General features: G+C 43.0%; 1 protein-coding gene across 2 annotated transcripts in view; it reads left to right on the forward strand.

The window, feature by feature from the left end:
* The window catches only part of PDE5A (phosphodiesterase 5A), a 131415-nt gene that overhangs the window by 18934 nt on the left and 93763 nt on the right, over positions 1-18718 (forward strand). For both annotated transcript variants that reach the window (XM_083571173.1, XM_083571166.1), the window contains exon 2: positions 16611-16728. The gene's annotated coding sequence lies outside the window, so the exon portion shown is untranslated. The remainder of the gene's footprint in view (positions 1-16610; positions 16729-18718) is intronic.

Here is an 18718-nt window from a genome sequence, read left to right on the forward strand (position 1 = left end):
GCTCCAACTCAGCCTGATAAACATAACAAATCTTATCCTGCTAAGAAAACATTCACTTAGAAGGCTGTAAAAATGCAAGGTTGTTAGTTTAATGTCATTGTTTCTTTGAAACTACACGGGAACATATTTTGTTGATAGGTTATAAACAAGAGCAAAATAGCTCCATTTAGATTGGAGCTATTAGATTTATAACAGCTGTAAAGCATTAAAGCACATCTCAGTGATTCCAAGGAGCATTTATTTTGCAGATGGTAGGAAGATGAATTTCAGGACCAAGATCTTGGCACCCACAGTCATTGTGAAGGGTATATAATGCAGTGATGGAAGTTTTTGGCTTTTTTGCCATACACCTGAATAATTTAATTAAGCAATGCTACTGAGATTTGGGACATCAGTAAAGGCTGGTATTTAGCTTTTATATGTGTGCCATTATTTCAGTATCCCAGACTAAGAATGTAGTGATGAAATAATACCTTGTGGATATACTTACTCACTATAATATATTCACTGAACTATTAATCACAGACTTCAACTTCCATCTTCTTTTATTTATAATAATTTGTTGCAGCTGGCATTGCTATAGCTCATGAACAATAGGATATATTAGCAATGATTAACTCCTGTGTGGTCATTCAGTAGCACGTTGGTCAGCTCAGTTAATGAACAATTTCATTGGAAGAATTAATCCTTGTCAAACTGTGTGTGTGGGACTTTTCAATCTTGATTGAATTTGGTTGTGGAACGACAACTGGGCTTGTCCAGGCATTCCTGTGCAGCACCCATTCATTTTAATAGGGTTTCTGCATGTAAACTTCACTTCATTGTGCCCTGGGTCAACTTTGTGTATCTTCCACTCTGGTTAATGACACCAAAATTCTGCCATTGGTGACTTTAACTTCTGTGGCCCAGGAGACAATGACAGGACATGTACAGTGAGTTAAGTAGATTACAATTATCCTTCTCTTCAAACTACTCATTGCCGAACTGTGCCACTGACTTCTACTCCTTGCTGCAAATCGGCCTTCCACAGCCTCTTCTAGCCCTCTTTTCCTGGGACTCTCTTCCTTCCCCACCTCATCCCCTCTTCTGAGGCCACAACAGTCACCAGCTCTGATTCATCCCCTCCTTGGAAGTTTATTTTGCCTGGCTGGAATGTGTATTTGCACACTGATAATGCTTCCTACCTGGGGACGCAGGTGGCGCTGTGGGTTAAACCACAGAGTCGAGGGCTTGCCGATCAGAAGGTTGGCGGCTCGAATCCCTGCGACGGGGTGAGTTCCCATTGCTCGGTCCCTGCTCCTGCCAACCTAGCAGTTCAAAAGCACGTCAAAGTGCAAGTAGATAAATAGGTACCGCTCCAGCGGGAAGGTAAACGGCATTTCCGTGTGCTGCACTGGTTCACCACAAGCGGCTTTGTCATGCTGGCCACATGACTCGGAAGCTGTACGCCGGCTCCCTCGGCCAATAAAGCGAGATGAGCGCCGCAACCCCAGAGTCGGTCACGACTGGACCTAATGGTCAGGGGTCCCTTTACCTTTACCTCAATGCTTCCTACATGCCTAGATAGAGGATAGACATGGGTGTGTGAGTACATGTAAAGTTAGTCTACTGTAAAAAGGTAAATTTCACATTCATTGCCCTGCCCACTGTTGCCACTGGCATGTGACCTCTTCAAGACTGTCCAGAAGTGAATGTCACCCTCAGGCTGAAAGAGATTCCTAACCCTTGATACAGGCCCTCATATTGTGTCTATATGCATTCTTCTCCATGATTAATAGTTTCAGGAAGGACATAGTCACAACAGTGAATCATTTGCACGGGGGGGGGGGATATCATTTTGAGAGGAGAAATATATTTCAGAAGATGTAATATTGTATTAATTTTATTAATTTTTAGGGGTTGATTATACCCTATCACTGGGGGCAGGGGAATGGAATTCCCAGAGCAGCTTACAAAATTTCAAAACACAATAAAACAAGTAAAAAGCATACAAAAAAATTGCCAAAACTGAGAAATCAGCTTCCCTGCAACCACATGCCAAAGCTCTGGTGTCAGTGGATCCTGGAGGAGGGCCACAGATGAAGATCTTAGCACAAGAACAGACACATGTAGAGACAGGACTTTAAGGATCTCCTATGTAAATAGTTTGGTTCTTATGCTGAGGCCCCTTAAGAGACTAACCAGTCTATGATGGCAGGGATTCCAAAATTATTCTGTTCTGTTTATAGAATTAACCAAAGTAAACAAAGATAAATGGTGTATTTGGATTAAAGATAAAGGCTTCATATTGTCTGAGGGCAAGTGTATTGATGGAATAATGAGCATACCATGTAGACTCATAGACGCCCTGAAACAAGGGGCTAATTCATTCTAAGAACATGAGGGAACCAGGCTCAAAAGATGTGGGAAAGAGGTATCTGTTGTGCTGTCCTGGGCAAGGAAAATAAGTGCAGCTTTTGGGATATAGAGCAGAATCTCAGTTTTCACTTGGCTCAAGGTGTGTGTGTGTGAGTTTAAGAAATTCTACTACATTCTAAACAGTTCTAGACTCCACCCCCTTGCTTCCTCAAGTGAATTCTTTCTGGAGTTGCTGCTATCTAGTCAGTTGCTAACATTCAAAAGAACTGTCTTTGGTGTTCTCATGTCATCAGGCAAGTAGGGGTGATAATTATGGATACCCTGAAGTTTTGAGTTTTCAGGTTGTTTTAAAAAAGAGGGGTTTATTTTTTCACTACCTCACGAGTTGTACATTTTGATTGCTTTAATTAGCCCACAATGTTGCATTTTGTCAAATGTCTTAAATGTTTGACTTCTGGGTTTGTGGCGTTCGGGAGCCTATTTGTTTGACAACTAAGCCTTTCAAGAACCAAAGTACCTCCCTCTCTCTCTCTCTCTCTCTCTCTCTCTCTCTCTCTCTGTGTGTGTGTGTGTGTAAAAACATTTATACATAGAACCATACAATAAAAGCCATATACAAAATTGAAATCAGCTATTATAGAAAACTGTGTTCTTAATTACCTGTAAAAGCCTGAAGGGATCAAAGAGTTTTCAGCAGGCGCATAAAAGTTGAAACAGAAGGTGCCTTTGAAGCCGTGTTACGTAAATCACAAAAAATAGATTGGAACATTATTGATATGTAGAGAGGGTTTGTATCCTGCCACTTCCAGTGACTCTCTCTCAGAACTGCTGACAAGTACTTTTTATTTAAAAAATAAAAATTGTAAAATACCCATACTGTCTATATAAGAACATAAAGCACAGCACAAACTACTGCCAGCAAAACAAAAATAGTCAGGTTAAAATGATTTATTGAACCAAAAATATAAAAAGCCTGAGCAAAATTGGAAAAGGTATTTGCCTTTCCCCCTCCCAACCCCCCCCCCCACTGAAGTTGGTACCAGAGAGTGCATTCCAAAGTTTGGGGCCACCACCAAGAAAGCATTGTTTTGGGTTGCCGCCCAGCCGCCTCAGCTCTGATGCCCAGAACAGGGCCCCTGAGGCAGATCTGTGTAGTGAAGCCGGTTTTTTGATGAAACAGGTGGTAATTTTGCGTGCCGTGTCCAGTGCCTTTTTTATGGGGGTATGAGGGTACTCAAGAGTATGCAGTACCAGCACCTTTCTTTCTGGAAGAAAAGCACTGGCAACATCCATTTCACACTTCTTTGCAATCCATTAGTAATTGTGCAGGGCAACAGTGAAAGCTCATAGTGCTGAATAAAAGCACCATTAACTTTTCATAAATTCACTGGTGTGCATTGTGATAAAGGAAATATTAGCTGATATGGCTGATCAATATCTCTGGACTGCAATCTTGCCTGAATTCAGTGTAGCTTGGGTTGGGTGTCTAGCTGAAAGAAGAACTGCAGCCTTACTACATGAGAGAGAAAAAAATCTTTTCTTTTAAAAATACTTCTGTCTTTATGATCACTTGTCTATATAATGTGTTACACTGTTGTTCCAGGATTTTCTACCTGTGGAGCATGTGAAAGGATTTTTTTTGGGGGGGAGGGGGGAGATTGCAAAACAAACCACTTAATTTTTTAAAAAAACCTGCCCTATACCTGTTGAATTTGTCTGCAAATATAACATATTAAATTCATCGTTGAGACTAGTGAAAGACTGTAGCTCTGTGATAGAATGTCTACCTTGCATGCAGAAGGTCTCAGGTTCAATCCGTAGCATCGCCAGGTGGGACTGGGAAATACTTCTGCCTGAAACTCTGGAATGTTTCTGCCTGTCAATGCAGACATTACTGAGGTAGATGGTGTGACTCTGCATAAGGCAGCTTTTTATGATCCCAAGACTATAGAAAGGAAGCATTTTAAAGCATGATAATGAATCTATTATTAACTTCTAACTTAAAAAGTATTTATACACTTCTTAACATAGGAGTGTTCTGGGTTTCAGTTAGCGAAATGTATGAAAAAAGCAATCAGTTAATAACTGAAGTTATGACAGATTGAGTAAAAAAAGTGGGCAGTGTAGTTTTCCTGTATTTACCAGATGGCCATGTTCCTGATGCTGGCAGATAGGTTGGATTTTCTCTCTCTCTCTTTCAAATCATCTATTTATATAGTTCCAAACAAAACACACAAAGTTGATAATTCCATAGGAATGTGAATTTATGTTCAGAAAGGGAACCAAAGAGCATCATACCAGTTTGCTAACCCCAGAATTAGTTTTGCCCTGCCAAATAGGTGTGTGTAGTGCAACATGCCTACTCAGAAGTAAGACTCATTTAGTTTAGTAGGACTACCTACATTCCACCAAAATGTATGTAGGATTGCAGCCAAAGTTGCTCTAGGGGATCTTCCAGGGCAGGTTGGCAGGGTAAATGTTTTAAATGCAAACTACTGTGAAGAACATCCAAGAAGCAGCACTGGAGATCCAAAGAAAGAAACATGGGATGCAAGGTGAAAGGAACATGGAAGGAATATGATTTTACCCCCATAAGAGTAGGCAGCCTTGTACATTTATTATTGTTCCTCTTTCCCACAGAATTTTTCCATGAACATGTTGATAATTGGTGCTGGATTATCATCTTTTGCCAAATCAATTGCTTGCCAATAATGAGTTGATGTTCCCTGAAAAATGGGAGCTTGTAACTGGAAATTCACTTGTGCCCCCACCCCAGCTTTTGGAACGTACCCCTCTTCAATTAGCGGGAAGCACAACTTTCAAAGATTGCTTAGCAATTTGCTCAGTTGGGGGGGGCACACCCCAGAATTCATTGGCCACAACCAAGTGGTGGTTAAGAGGTTTCTGGGTATATTCAAGGAAGTATAATAAATTACTGCAGGAGACTGAACCCATATTAAACAACATCTATCTTCCTACCTACCTACAGCTATGCAACTTTGGCTCATATTATCTTTTCATCATGCGTTACAGCAGATTTCAAAAGTAAATCACATAATGATCACAGCATAAAGAGAGGTTCTTAAAGTTGTAGAAAATGTGCCTTACATCAAACCACTTCGTGACACATTTCAGACTCCAGCACTGGAAGAAAATGATGATGACACACTTCGTCAGTGTTTAGTCCCATCTGCTAGTCCTCCTACTCTACTTCACAAAACTGTAGCAATTTCATATGCCCCACAGATAGACCACTGTCACGAATCTCACAGAAGTAGCCATCGTGATCTAAGTTATTTGAAGGATGTAACGCAGGAGTAGGCAACCTAAGGCCCATGGGCCACAAGTGGCCCACGGGGTCATTTAACTAGCCCACGAGCTGCCCCCAAATCAAGCCACCCGCTCGGAGAGTCCCTGCACGCTGTGCTAAAGTGGTGCAGTGCAACACGGGGACTCGTTTCCGTGGTGCCAGAAATCGCGACTGCGCAGATGCAGACGCCGGAAATCGTGGCTGTGCGCGCTCATGCACGTGAGCGATCTGGCCCACGGAGGGATCTCCACTGGAGTGAACCGGCCCAGGCAAGGTAAACCTTGCTGACCCCTGATATAACGTAAAAGAAAGATGCCTTTATAGACTAATAGTCCCTTCTCTCTCTCTTTTATTTGTCCAGTATTGTTGTATATAGTAGTTGAGGCGAACTCAGTTCTGTTAAAGTAGATAATTAAAATAGTGAAATAAATAGATAGATAGATACAGTGGTACCTCGGGTTAAGAACATAATTCGTTCTGGAGGTCCGTTCTTAACCTGAAACTGTTCTTAACCTGAGGTACCACTTTAGCTAATGGGGCCTCCTGCTGCTGCCGCCGCGCCACCACTGCACGATTTCTGTTCTCATCCTGAAGCAAAGTTCTTAACCCAAGGTACTATTTCTGGGTTAGCGGAGTCTGTAACCTGAAGCGTCTGTAACCTGAGGTACCACTGTAGATAGATAGATGATAGATGTCTCCCAGATCTAGTAACACAGGTAGCCCAATACACACATGAGAAAGCCTGCTCAAGCTACTGCATGAGTGGGCTTCTCCTCCAATCAAGTCACAGTAACATTTTTCACTGAAGTCAAAGGGGAACACCTTTCATCAGATCTCCTGTGGGTACAAGGTTCCATACTAGGTCATGCAGGGCAGTACCAGGGACAGCTCCCAGTGCATATTCCAGGAAGCAATGAAAGTTGCTTCCTGATTTGTCTGAGCTCAGTTGAATAGTGATGCAACTCCTGCTGGTTCCCCTAGCTCTGCCCAAGACTTTAAAGTGGCAAAACTCTGACTTGGAGATTGGCCCTCAAATGTCTCCTGCTGTGCCCTCTGACTTCTTTGTCAGCAGCTTTTAGGGGTGTGATTCCATTTTATACATCATAAACTACTGTTCCTTTGTAACTTCTGCACATGTCATGGAGTACATCTGACTGCACCTTATCTAAGACTACAATTCCTTAAGGTTATTATAATGAATCACCGCATTTAGATTCTTTAAGATGTAACGGGACATGGAACTCAGAATCTGACTGTGCAACTGAGTCTTCACATTAGAACAAGGTATTGAGAGAAATTCCTAAACCATCACAGGATCTGTACTGACTGGGGCAAAATTCTTGCATGTATCAATTGCTTCCTCCACAGCTTCTTTTAAAGCTATACCTCCACTCTACTAGTTCAAATTGATTTCACTCAGATATTATGAGAAAAAATTGATCAGAAGTGGCTAAGGAAATTAACTGATTTCACCTTAAAAACCCCTTTTTGGAATTAATTTGGAATTAGCAAATGTAATAATTGGCACAGATCCTTATCTCCCCATCTCTCCCAATTGACATTTTGCTTTCAAGCACCAATGGTCTGGACTTCAAAGTGCCATGTTGGGCTGTTTGAAAGCCCTTTTGCAAACACCCCAACACTGGTCTTTAAACCTCCAGTTTTGAGGCCCACACTGCTCTTTGAATCCTCTGAAAACCCATGGTTTAGAGAGCAGCACAGAGATGTTTATAAAAGGGCTTTCAAATAGCCCTACACTAAGCTTCGGCTGTGTGCAGTCAAACCAACCAGAATTTAGCCACCACCCATTGATTATTAAACATATACAGTGAACAGTCTTAAGTCTGGAAGATACATGACTGCTGCTTCTGATCAATCACCAGCAGGCATTAAGCAATGTTCAAGAGCAATGCCCGCCTGAACAATGTTTCCTTTTATTTGTACTGACATTTCAGAGTACAAATTCTCCTTCATAATGTAACTTAAACCATATCTTTTTAATGCAATATGATTGTGTGTAATCATAATGCCCCGACTTTGACATAAAAAACATAGCAAGCATTCTTCTTTTTCATGACTTTCTACAATCCACATAGCTCGTAACAGGCTCAGCCCTCTGCTTTTAATTACAGAATGGTCTGCATGTTCTTCTTTTGGCACAAATTATAATCTGTTTTATGTCATAATTTAGCTTGTATAAACCACTGTGCATTTTCAACTTATTTTTGTTACTTTAAAATAAACCAAGCACACTGTACATATTATTATTATTTTTAGACAAGGTGTCTGGTTTTCTCACTGTTTACATTAAATAATCCAATGTGCTTTTTATTTTATTTTAATCCATTTCTTTAAAATAAAAATATAAGGGAAATGTCTTCACTTTTTAAAAACCCATCATTTCCCAAGAAACAAGGAGGATCCTTAAACCCCTGCGGACATCTTTGTATTTCATTACACAAACAAACACTTTAGTCTGTGGTGGTATGTTCAGTGTTAAGAATGGTTGCCCTGGGTCATAGAGCTTTGAAATATAGAGTGAACAGCACGGAGGCCATCTTCCAATGTTAGGTTTAGCCCTCAAGCCAACTGGGGCTGGGAGTGACATTCTTCCCTTGTTCTTATCATAGAGCCCTGAGAAGAATTTATGCCACTAGTTTGTGGTGAGGATCTCCTGACAACTCAGCAGAGAAAGGCCTACTCTCAGTGGATAATAATCATGGGGCACTTGAGTCTAACAAGCTGTATCGGAAGGACCTTTGCCAGTTGCCAGAATCACAGCCAGCCAGTTGTAAAGTATGTCTCACGGTTGAGGTCCAACCTTGCATCTGCTACATTTCATTTTCACGAAGTTCATTTAACAAGCTGTGAGGTTAGCTAGCCAGACAGGGTTGGAGAGCAAACGACTACAAGAAGTCAGCTGTTTAATTAAGTTGAATTGCTCCAATTAATCAGAGGCACTTGCCCTGAGCAATCAAAAAATTCATAAGCAAGGTGGTATTCTATATTGTACACAGTAGGATGAGCTTAGCTATAATAACACACTAGAATGATCAAGCAGCAGTTGATCAAGTGGCACAAGGGTGCCTCAGACGTCACTGCTGGAAGGACGGTTTGGCTAGCTTTCCCTGGCACTGACATGGGCTACTAATATCAACAAAGGCAGGCAGCCAGGAACTGCTGACTTGCATGGTACTAACCAAAGAGCCTCCTGCCTCCATTGTAACCCCCCTGTGGTACCAGTAAGGGTAGGGTTTTCTCAATCATTCTGCAGCAGTGATAGGTGGTTTCCACTAATGGTTTCTACTAGTGGAACCCTGTCATTGGCTGCTGGATCATTTACCTCAAAGGCTGCATTTGCATGTCACAGTAAGCCATGGCTAGTGGTTGATCAGGAAAATGCAGAGTATTCCTCCTTGCTAGTAAATGGAAGCAACAGTGATCCTTGGGTTTTTTTGCAAGGGCATTAGAACGGGAATGAAATGTTAAACTTTCGGGTAAAGAAGATAAGATGGTCTTTTTTGAAAAAAATATATGGAAATTGAAAAGGAGAAGGCAATAAAATTTGCTCAGGAAGCAGAAGAATCTGTAAAAATTGCAAACAGGGACAAGTTCCATTCAAGCGTCATCCATGGTTTGTTGTACTACAAACAAACCATGATCAGCAAGTCAATGCTTGTTCTTGACTTACAAATCATGGTTTGTTTGAGTGAAACAAACCATAATTCCAGATTTGGGCAGAATGCCATGCCAAGAAACATGATTTGTTGTTTCTGTCTACTAGTGGGAAGAAGCAAATTGAGAGATATGTATGTATGTGTTCACAGTAAGCCATTGACTGTGGCTTAATGTGATGTGTAAAAGCAAAGTAAAAGAAGGCAGATTTCTTCTCTGAGGGTGGGGTACTAGAATGAATTGCTTTGCACAGTTAAAAAGAGGACACAGTAATAAATAAATCAAAATATTTCTTTTTTATAGTTTAATTTATAAGTCTCTGGGGCCAGGGTTTACATTTTTTATAGAAACATGTTCTAGTTTTAATAGTAAATGTCGGAACTGAGGAGCCTTTTGCCTTTAGCTATAAAGCAAAAGAATTTGTGCTTTTTTTGTAGGTACAGTACAAACTGATCTCAGAGTCTACAGCCATTCCACAATAGGATGAATGAACTCAAGGACATGCTTTCTTAGGGGGTCTCATAAAGGGCAGTTTTCCATGCTGTTAACATCTTACTTTAGCACAGGAAGGGATCCTTTGGCTTTAATACGTGCACGGAACAGTGTTTTTTGTCTGTCAAGTATAGATCATCATGCAAGAGTGATAAAAATGGCATGCACATAAATTAGTTCCTTTTTAAAAGCTGGCTTGTCTTGTTTTCCTTTGCACATATTCCTAGTATCATCTGCCTTGCTCATGTTTCCACTGTGGACATCAGTGCTTGAACAATCTTGCTGCCCCAAAACTAGATCAATGTAGCCCAGAAGAGGTATGGGATAAAGACCCAAGTGTGCCATAGCTCTTACCCGAGGAAGGGCTACAGCTCAGTTGTAGTGCAAATTATTTTCATGCAAAAAGATTCATGTTCAGCCCCTGGCATATCCAGGTAGGGCTGGGAAAAACCTTTGTCCGCAGCCCTGGGGACTCACTGTGAAACATTGTATAGATAATACTGTGCTAGATGGGCCATGCTCTGAATTGGTATTAGGACAGTCAGCTTCCTGTTTCACCTCTTCAATGAAGGTCAAGATTTTGCATAATAAAACCAGGGCAGGGAGCATAAACAGTGATGGATCGTGGGATGTATGTGACCTCTTCACTCACAAATATCTGCAGATTGTATGGAAAAACTGTTGCTCTGGAGGATTAGTGTGTGGCTACTGGAGTGTTGATGTCTCAGTATATGGGAATTTTTATTAGCTGCTGAGAACCTATACTTGTCCTGATGTTTATGGCTGCTGATGATTTTGGAAATAATCCCTATTGGGAATCTGACTGGAAATGCACTAAACCTCCATAGTGGGTTTTGGGGAGCTACAGGGGGTGTGCTGAGTAGAAGATGGGGGGGCACCCTGTAGGCTTCCACTAGCACACAGAGTCCATTGAACCTTGGGGGTTTTTTAATGCTTTTGTCCCAAACTGACTTAATGCAGGATGGAATTTTTGCTCACAGATAAGAGTAGTCTTGTAAAAATTTAATGGTGATGCAGTCAGGAATTAAAGGTTTGCTTTCAACAAATCAATAACATTCTGATGGCTTCATTTATGGTTTGATAATCCTGACCAAACATAGATCTCTGTCTATATCAGGGATAGCCAATATTATACCCTCCAGATGTTGTTAGAGTAGAACTACCATCATCGCTGGCCTTGCTAGTTGGAGTCAGTGTGAGATGAAGTTCACAACATCTGAAAGCCGCCACAATGGCTTCCCCTGATATATATTGTGTATCGCTGACTGTCACTTAGTTTAATGTCGAAACGAGCCTGATATGTAAAATATTGTTAGCAAATATTTTACCTCTGTAAAACCTCTGTAGGGTTTATCATACCAGTATTTTCCATTGTTGGAAATGTCAGGCTATTAGAGCTGGCTTTCTTCATTTATGGTGGAGCTGTACAAAATATTGGAAGACCATTTTGGAAGCAATTCAGCTGATTTTTGGCTATACAGTACAAGAACTCGACGCATTGACACTTTAAACAGTCAAGGCTTTCTCCAAATAATCCTGGGCACTGCAGTTTGCTAAGAGGGTGTTAGGAGAACCCTATTCCTCTCACAAAGCCACAATTCACAGAGTAATTTAGCAACCAATACCTCTTACCAAGGAACTCTGGGAACTGTAGCTCTGGGATGGAAATAGGGGTTTCTTAACACCTCTCAGTAGTGCCCTTAGCAAACTACAAGTCCCAGGATTCTTTGGGAGAAGAATCCTAGCATGATTTATACTGGCATGATTCTGCTTCAAATGTATAGTGCAGATGGGACTTTGCCAACCAACCTAGTCCCCTCTAACCATGCTGGCTGGAGCTGATGCAAGCTGTAGTCCAAACTATCTGAAGGGTTTGGGTTGGCAAAGGCTATTATAAGGTTCCCCCCTCCTTCTCTTGAATATACATGCATTTATTGCACATGCACATTTAGTTCCCCTTGTCATGAGGTTTCTCTGTTATGGAAGAGCAACTTCTCTGTTAGTGCTAGTGCTTGTCTGCGTCTTTCATTTTTGTCCTTTGGTGGTACAGCTATTATGTCTGCTTCTTTACCAAGTTTGTTTTTGCTCCTGCTTACCTGATCTGGATAAACCTCTGAAAGTTGGTTTCCTACAGAGGGAAAAGTAATAGTGGCCCAGGCGACCTAGTTAAAAATCTGCTTATACAAAAAAACACCACCCATGTTGAGAATGAACGGTAGGGGGGAACAGCAAACAAAGGCATTGCTAGTCCCCAGGCAAAAATCAAGGCCCCAGAGTCCAATGAACTTAGAACATTGCAGGCTGCTTCTGCCAAGCATGGGACTCTGAACAGAGCAAGCTACTTCCTTCCAGCACTCAGCACAGCCAGTTCCAAGCTATAGCCTTTATTCCCAGGCATACACCAGCAGCCTCTGTGTCTGATTTCTATGTAAACCGTATTCATTCCATATGGCTGCCCAGTAGTCCCTTGGAGGCTTCCTTGCATCGGAGAAATTGGCACACGATCAACTTCAATTTCCCCAGCACTTCTTCTTCGCAATCAGTGGGTCATGATTCTGTGATCTAGTGAATCCCTTTTTTGTTGTGAGAGCTTGAGTGAGCACAGAGGGTCCATTCACCAGCAAGGGATTCATATTCACTGGAACAGAGGAGGCTGCTCTGGGTGTGCTCAAAGACGATTCCCCATTCAGCTCAATTAGGCACGCGCCCTTGGACTGGGCACATCCTGTATGCGCATCAGGGCACACACAGAAAGCTCTGGATCAGGTGTGCATTGTTCTAGCCTAGGAAGCTGCCACAGCAGGTTTATTTGCCAATCTAGCTCAGTACCATCTTCTCTGAGGCTACTTCCACCCAGCCATTTACTGTGGAATAGCAACGCCTGCTTTGGTTTGCCCACTTTTTACGAAGCAACTTTATGGTGTCATGAACAAGCCACCTGCCAGCTTTCTTTCAAAGCTCAGAAAATCTGACTTTTAGAAATTCGGTGGAATTGCGCTGCTATTCTGGCTGCTTATGTCCTGTACAGATGGCTGTTTCTTAGACTGCTCTAGCCTTTTCCCTCTCTGTGGACTGTCTCTCCACTCTAGGTATCAGCCTTGTTACTTTAGCCCTTTCCTTTCCAAATAGTGTGCTTTTATATCTGCCCGCCGCCCCTGCCCCCAATGCAGCAGGGGGAGATCGTGATTGGGAGTACAATAGAGTATTTAGCCCTTTTCCCTGCATGCAACGGCCCCAATGAATACTGTCCTCCTCCCAGATATTTGAAGCTGAGGAAAGGGAGACTGCCCATGTAGATACTGAGGGTTAGAAGTCTGAAAGCATGAGGTGCTTTCAGGTTAAAGCAGAACAGCAATGAGGTGGTTCTACTAAATCATGCATGTCTGGAATTATTTATTTATTTATTTACTTATACCCCGCCCATCTGGCTGAGTTTCCCCAGCCACTCCGGGCAGCTCCCAATCGAGTTAAAAACAATACAGGATTAAATATTAAAAACTTCCCTAAACAGGGCTGCCTTCAGATGTCTTTTAAAAATAGGATAGCTGCTTAGTTCCTTGACATCTGATGGGAGTGCATTCCACAGGGCTGCGCCACTACCAAGAAGGCCCTTTGTCTGGTTTCCTGTAACCTCACTTCTCGCAATGAGGGAAGTGCCAGAAGGCCCTTGGTGCTGGATCTCAGTGTCCTGGCTGAACGATGGGGGTGGAGACGCTCCTTCAGGTATACCGGACCGAGGCTGTTTAGGGCTTTAAAGGTAAGCACCAACAATTTGAATTGTGCTTGGAAATGTACTGGGAGCCAATGCAGATCTCTCAGAGCCGGTGTTATGTGGTCTTGGCGGCCACTCCCAGTCACCAGTCTAGCTGCCGCATTCTGGATTAATCGCAGTTTCCGGGTCACCTTCAAGGTAGCCCCACATAGAGTGCATTGCAATAGTCCCAGCAAGAGATAACTAGAGCATGCACCACTCTGGCAAGACAGTCCACGGGCAGGTAGGATCTCAGCCTGTGTACCAGATGGAGCTGGTGGACAGCTGCCCTGGACGCAGAATTAACCTGTGCCTCCATGGACAGCTGTGAGTCCAAAATGACTCCCAGGCTGCGCACCTGGTCCTTCAGGGGCACAGTTACCCTATTCAGGACCAGGGAGTCCCCCCCACCTGCCCGCCCCCTGTGTTGTCAGGATTCAACCTCAATCTGTCCTGCAGGGTTTCTGACAAACGTCTTTCCCTGCTACCTGATCCTTTTATCGGGAGATGCCAGAGTCTGCACCTAGGACAATATTCATGCAAAACATGAGCTCTACTTCAGAGCTTTCATACTTTGTCTGCATTTCCTTTTTACTTGCAGATAACTTTCATTCCCCCCTTCTTCCCAAATCAGTAGGCCTTGCTTCCCCCAGATAATGTAGTAAAACCACCTGAAACTCTACCAAGTGGCAACCACCACTGGAGAGTTTAATGTTGTTTTGTTTATTATTGACAAACACTTCCTTCTACATTTCTAATACTTGCTGGCAGGTGACAAGATGCCACTCCACAGAGTCACTAATGTAATTTCCTACCACTTCAGATTTGTTTGATAGCCAGAAGAGAAACAGCCAGTGTTGCTCCTTCACTTTGTCATTTCCAGTGTAGTAAATGCTTTTTCAGCTTGTTGTCTCTGGTGAATCTCTTGTCCGCAGTCCCGACATGCAGTATTTAGTGCAGGAAGCTAATCAAAACAATTTGTGCAGTCCTTTAAATCTGCAGCACTCAAAAGACAGTTGCAGTAAGAGCTTTGCAAAAGGGTGCAAATCAAATCTGAAAGCAAGTTCTTGATGACAGAAAAAGAGGAATGATGGACAAAAGGTGCACAATTTCACTGAGATCTCTGATGAAACTGGAGAACCATGATACAATATATGATCCAGAAAGGTGGTATGTTAACTGGGATCATGGAATCAAAAAAAGATTTGTGGCTGACATATAGTGGAGGATTTAATGCTAATCTTGTTGGCAATATATTCAAAAAGCTATCTGCATCTAGTCATTGCATAGATCAGGTCACCTGCCATGACTTTTGTCTTTCTGACTGCACTCAGACCGCCCAGCTCCAGCTGGAAAGCATGACCATGTATAATTGCAACCACTCTTGCAATGCTTACTACAAAAGCTGAAGTGACCCACTGGCTTACTAATGTTTAGCATGCTGCTTGTGAAATGCCAGCTGTAGTGTTGGCCTGATTTTAGCTAATTGCCTACAGCCATGGGTACTCTGGACTGTCAGTCTCAGCTTTCATATCCAACCCTATATCCCCCTGATTCTAGTAGCTGTGACCAAAGAGCCGCAGCTCCAGTCACCATGCATCCTAGCTATTTATTGATTGATTTATCAGCCTATTGGCCATTTACAAAATAAAAACCATAAAATCAATCTGATAAGAGTAGTGTCACAAGAAGCACATACTTTTCCTGATCTAACACTCTGAAAGTTACACAGTCCAAACATCTGCTCAGGATTTTTCAACCTTGGGTCCCCAGATTTTGTTGGACTACAACTTCCACCATCCCTAGTTAGCAGGACCAGTGATCAGAGATGATGGGAGTTGTAGTCCAACAACATCTAGGGACCCAAGGTAGAGAACAGCTGATCTGGGGGCACCAGGTCAGAGAAGGCAGCACTCGAGTCTCAGACTCACTCCATTGCATCTTTTCAGAGTCTACCACATGCGCTTTGATCTGGAAATTCCTCCACGGGGAACAAGGGGAATGAACAACCTGCCTTCATGCCTTGGGCCCAGAGAACCACCACAAGCTGCTTTCTGTCCACAGCTATAGCAACTCAGCAAAGCATAATGAGCAGCACTACTCCAGCTCTGATTTTCATTGGCATCTGAACAAAGTTCTGTCTCATTCCACAGCACCCCATCTATGAAATCTATAGGACTTTAAGTGATGTGGGAAAGAACAAAACGTAAGAAGGAATTATGATTAGAATTAGATTTGAAACATGCTAACATTTCCGCTCTTCTCTCTCTCTTTAATTAATTAGCCTCCAAGAAAGATTCCCATTCCCAGATATAATCCTTGCTATACAATGAAGACCCACTTCTGTGGTGAGGGAATTCCCATTTGGGCTCACTTTGGGGACTGTCGCAGAGAATGCTTTCTCCCAGGACACCATATGGGCTCATGTCAAAGGATCTACTAAATATTTCATGCTGGGATGAGCCATTATTAAGAGTCTGTTTTAAAACTAGATACAGAGGAAAGGACCAAACAAATCCCTCTTTGAAAACTATCCCGTAGTTTAGGTGCCACAACTGGAAAGGCCCTCTCTCCTGTTTGCACCAACTGCACGTCTCTTGGCAAAGGGACAAGGATTGCTTCAGAACCCCAGATCTCAGGCAGGTTCACAAAGGAGAATCCTGAGATATATTGGTCCAGTTGGGTGCCTGAAAGGTCCATGCTAGCTCCTTGCATTGAGTTTGGAAACAAATTGAAATACAATGAATACGACATGACATTGGCTTAATTTGGTCAGTCCTGCTAACCCCAGAAACAAGCTTGGCTGCTCCACTCTAACCCAATGGAAGTTTCCAGACAATCATCAAGTCCCTTATAGACTGTAGTGCTCTTCCCATACTGTGTCCTACCTTTATATTTCCTTATTTCCTGCTTTGTGGACTTCCTTGCGATGGCTGCTTCTTTGCTGTCCTCATATCTCTCTACAAGCTTTCTTTTAAAACTTTATTTTTGTTTTCCATTTAGATTTTGCAGTGATTTAGAGGCATCACAAGCACTACAGCCATTACAGAGGAAGCATTTTTCTACATTTCTCCTCAGAAGTGTTTTTGGTGCCTGCACTGCTGCCAACTCAGTTTCTAAAGTAAGTGTTTGGTTGCAGTTTTCCTCTCTCCTGTAAGACACATTTTGCCATTTAAATTATTATGTGAAGCCGATCCGCCTAAGTTTTGTGCAAGCAAATCAGGATGAATATCAACAAGTTGTCTGATAGTGTAAGCAGTCCTAGCCTGAAGAATGGGCTGCATCGTGTTGCAGGGTATGAGATGGGAACTTGTGGCCCTCCAGATTTGGTTGGGCTATACCTCCCATCATCTGTCATGCTGGCTGAGTTGGAGTCCTGCAACATCCATAGGACTAAAGTTTGACTAAAGAAAGTGGAATAACTAGATATGGAGCTCAGTCTGTATTAGGAACAAAATGGTCAGAAAACATGTGGTTTTATTTATTTGTTGCATTTAAAGGTAAAGGGACCCCTGACCATTAGGTCCAGTCGTGGCCGATTCTGGGGTTGCGACGCTCATCTCGCTTTATTGACCAAGGGAGCCGGCGCACAGCTTCCGGATCATGTGGCCAGCATGACTAAGCCGCTGCTGGCAAACCAGAGCAGCGCACAGAAACGCCGTTTACCTTCCTGCTGGAGTGGTACCTATTTATCTACTTGTACTTTGACATGCTTTCGAACTGCTAGGAGCAGGGACCCAGCAATGGGAGCTCACCCCATCGTAGGGATTCGAACTGCCAACTTTCTGATCGGCAAGTCCTAGGCTCTGTGGTTTAACCCACAGCGCCACCTGCGTCCCTTATTTTGTTGCATTTACATTCCACCTTTTGTCCAAGGTGGTGTACATGGTTCTTTCTTTTCTCATTTAATCTTCACAAGAGCCCTGTAGAGGCAGATTCAGGGCACTGCAAGCAGTGTGGGGGCACTGAGTGTGCAGCCAAGGAGGGTGCCTTCCCAAAGTCCAGTAACCACTTGCCCGAGGCATGAGGGCTCTAACAGGGTCCTAGAGTCCTCCTCCTGTTTCCCAAAGCTGGGCAAGTGTTTACCTGGCTTGGGGCATGAGATGGGATAGCTCTAGGACCCTGCCAGAGCCTCGCACCTTCTTCTCAAAGCCCAGCATCTTGCTTTGCCAGCTTTGGGAAGGCAGCATGAGGGCTGGGGTGTGTGTGTGTCAAATTTTGGCCTTGCACAGGACAGCGTATTACCAGGTCTGCACTTGAACCATGTAATATTGGTTAGGCTGAGAGGCAGTGATTGGCCCAAGGTCACACAGTGAGTTTCACGGCTGAGTAGGGATTTGAACCCTGGTCTCCCAAGCCCTAGTCCAATACTCTTCCCACTAAACTACACTGGTTACAAGGTCCATATTAGCAGAGGAAAATCGTTCCTCCCAACTACCTCCTTTCAGTGCTCAGCATAATTGGTGATGCATATAGAAGACAAAATCCATTTTGGCGCTGCCAGTTCTTAAATCCTTTTCATTCAATATAAATCAGAGAGGATCAAGTGTTTTCAGGAAGCCTGCAGCAAACGGCATGCTGCAGTCTCCAGTTCATTGCCCAAAGGCTTCGTAAGCCTGTGATGGTCGATATCTTTGAACTACAAACACAGCTGCTAAGCAACTTCCCTCTTGCTTTGTTCTTCTATGGACTCTGCCCCCTTTGAGCTTTGGTTTATGGGCACGTGTTCCACTTGCCATATAAATAATGCTATTATTGGTGGCTTCCTGTTTTAAATAATTCAGTACGCAATTAATCTAATATTCAGCCCCGATCGTCCAGAAAAGGTTCTTCACAAGTCCCTTTGGTGTTCCTCTTACATTTCTGGGTGGCACCATTAGGGCAATGTTTCATACATAATGGCTTGCAGCTAACTTGGCTTAAGGAACAAAGGGCACTTGCACTGAAAACCTTTACAGCACAAGCCATTCTGGGATAAATGAGAGCTGTGCACCAGCACTAGCACTGCTCTTTGTTTCTTTCCTTACGACTTATACAAGAAACAGTGGGTTGGAGCCCAACTTTCCAGCATTCCTCTTGTTTCTCAAAAGAACAGGCTTCTTGTTGGGGTA

The sequence above is a fragment of the Podarcis filfolensis genome (assembly GCF_964270895.1).
Source record: "Podarcis filfolensis genome assembly, chromosome: 9".
NCBI classification, from domain to species: domain Eukaryota; kingdom Metazoa; phylum Chordata; class Lepidosauria; order Squamata; family Lacertidae; genus Podarcis; species Podarcis filfolensis.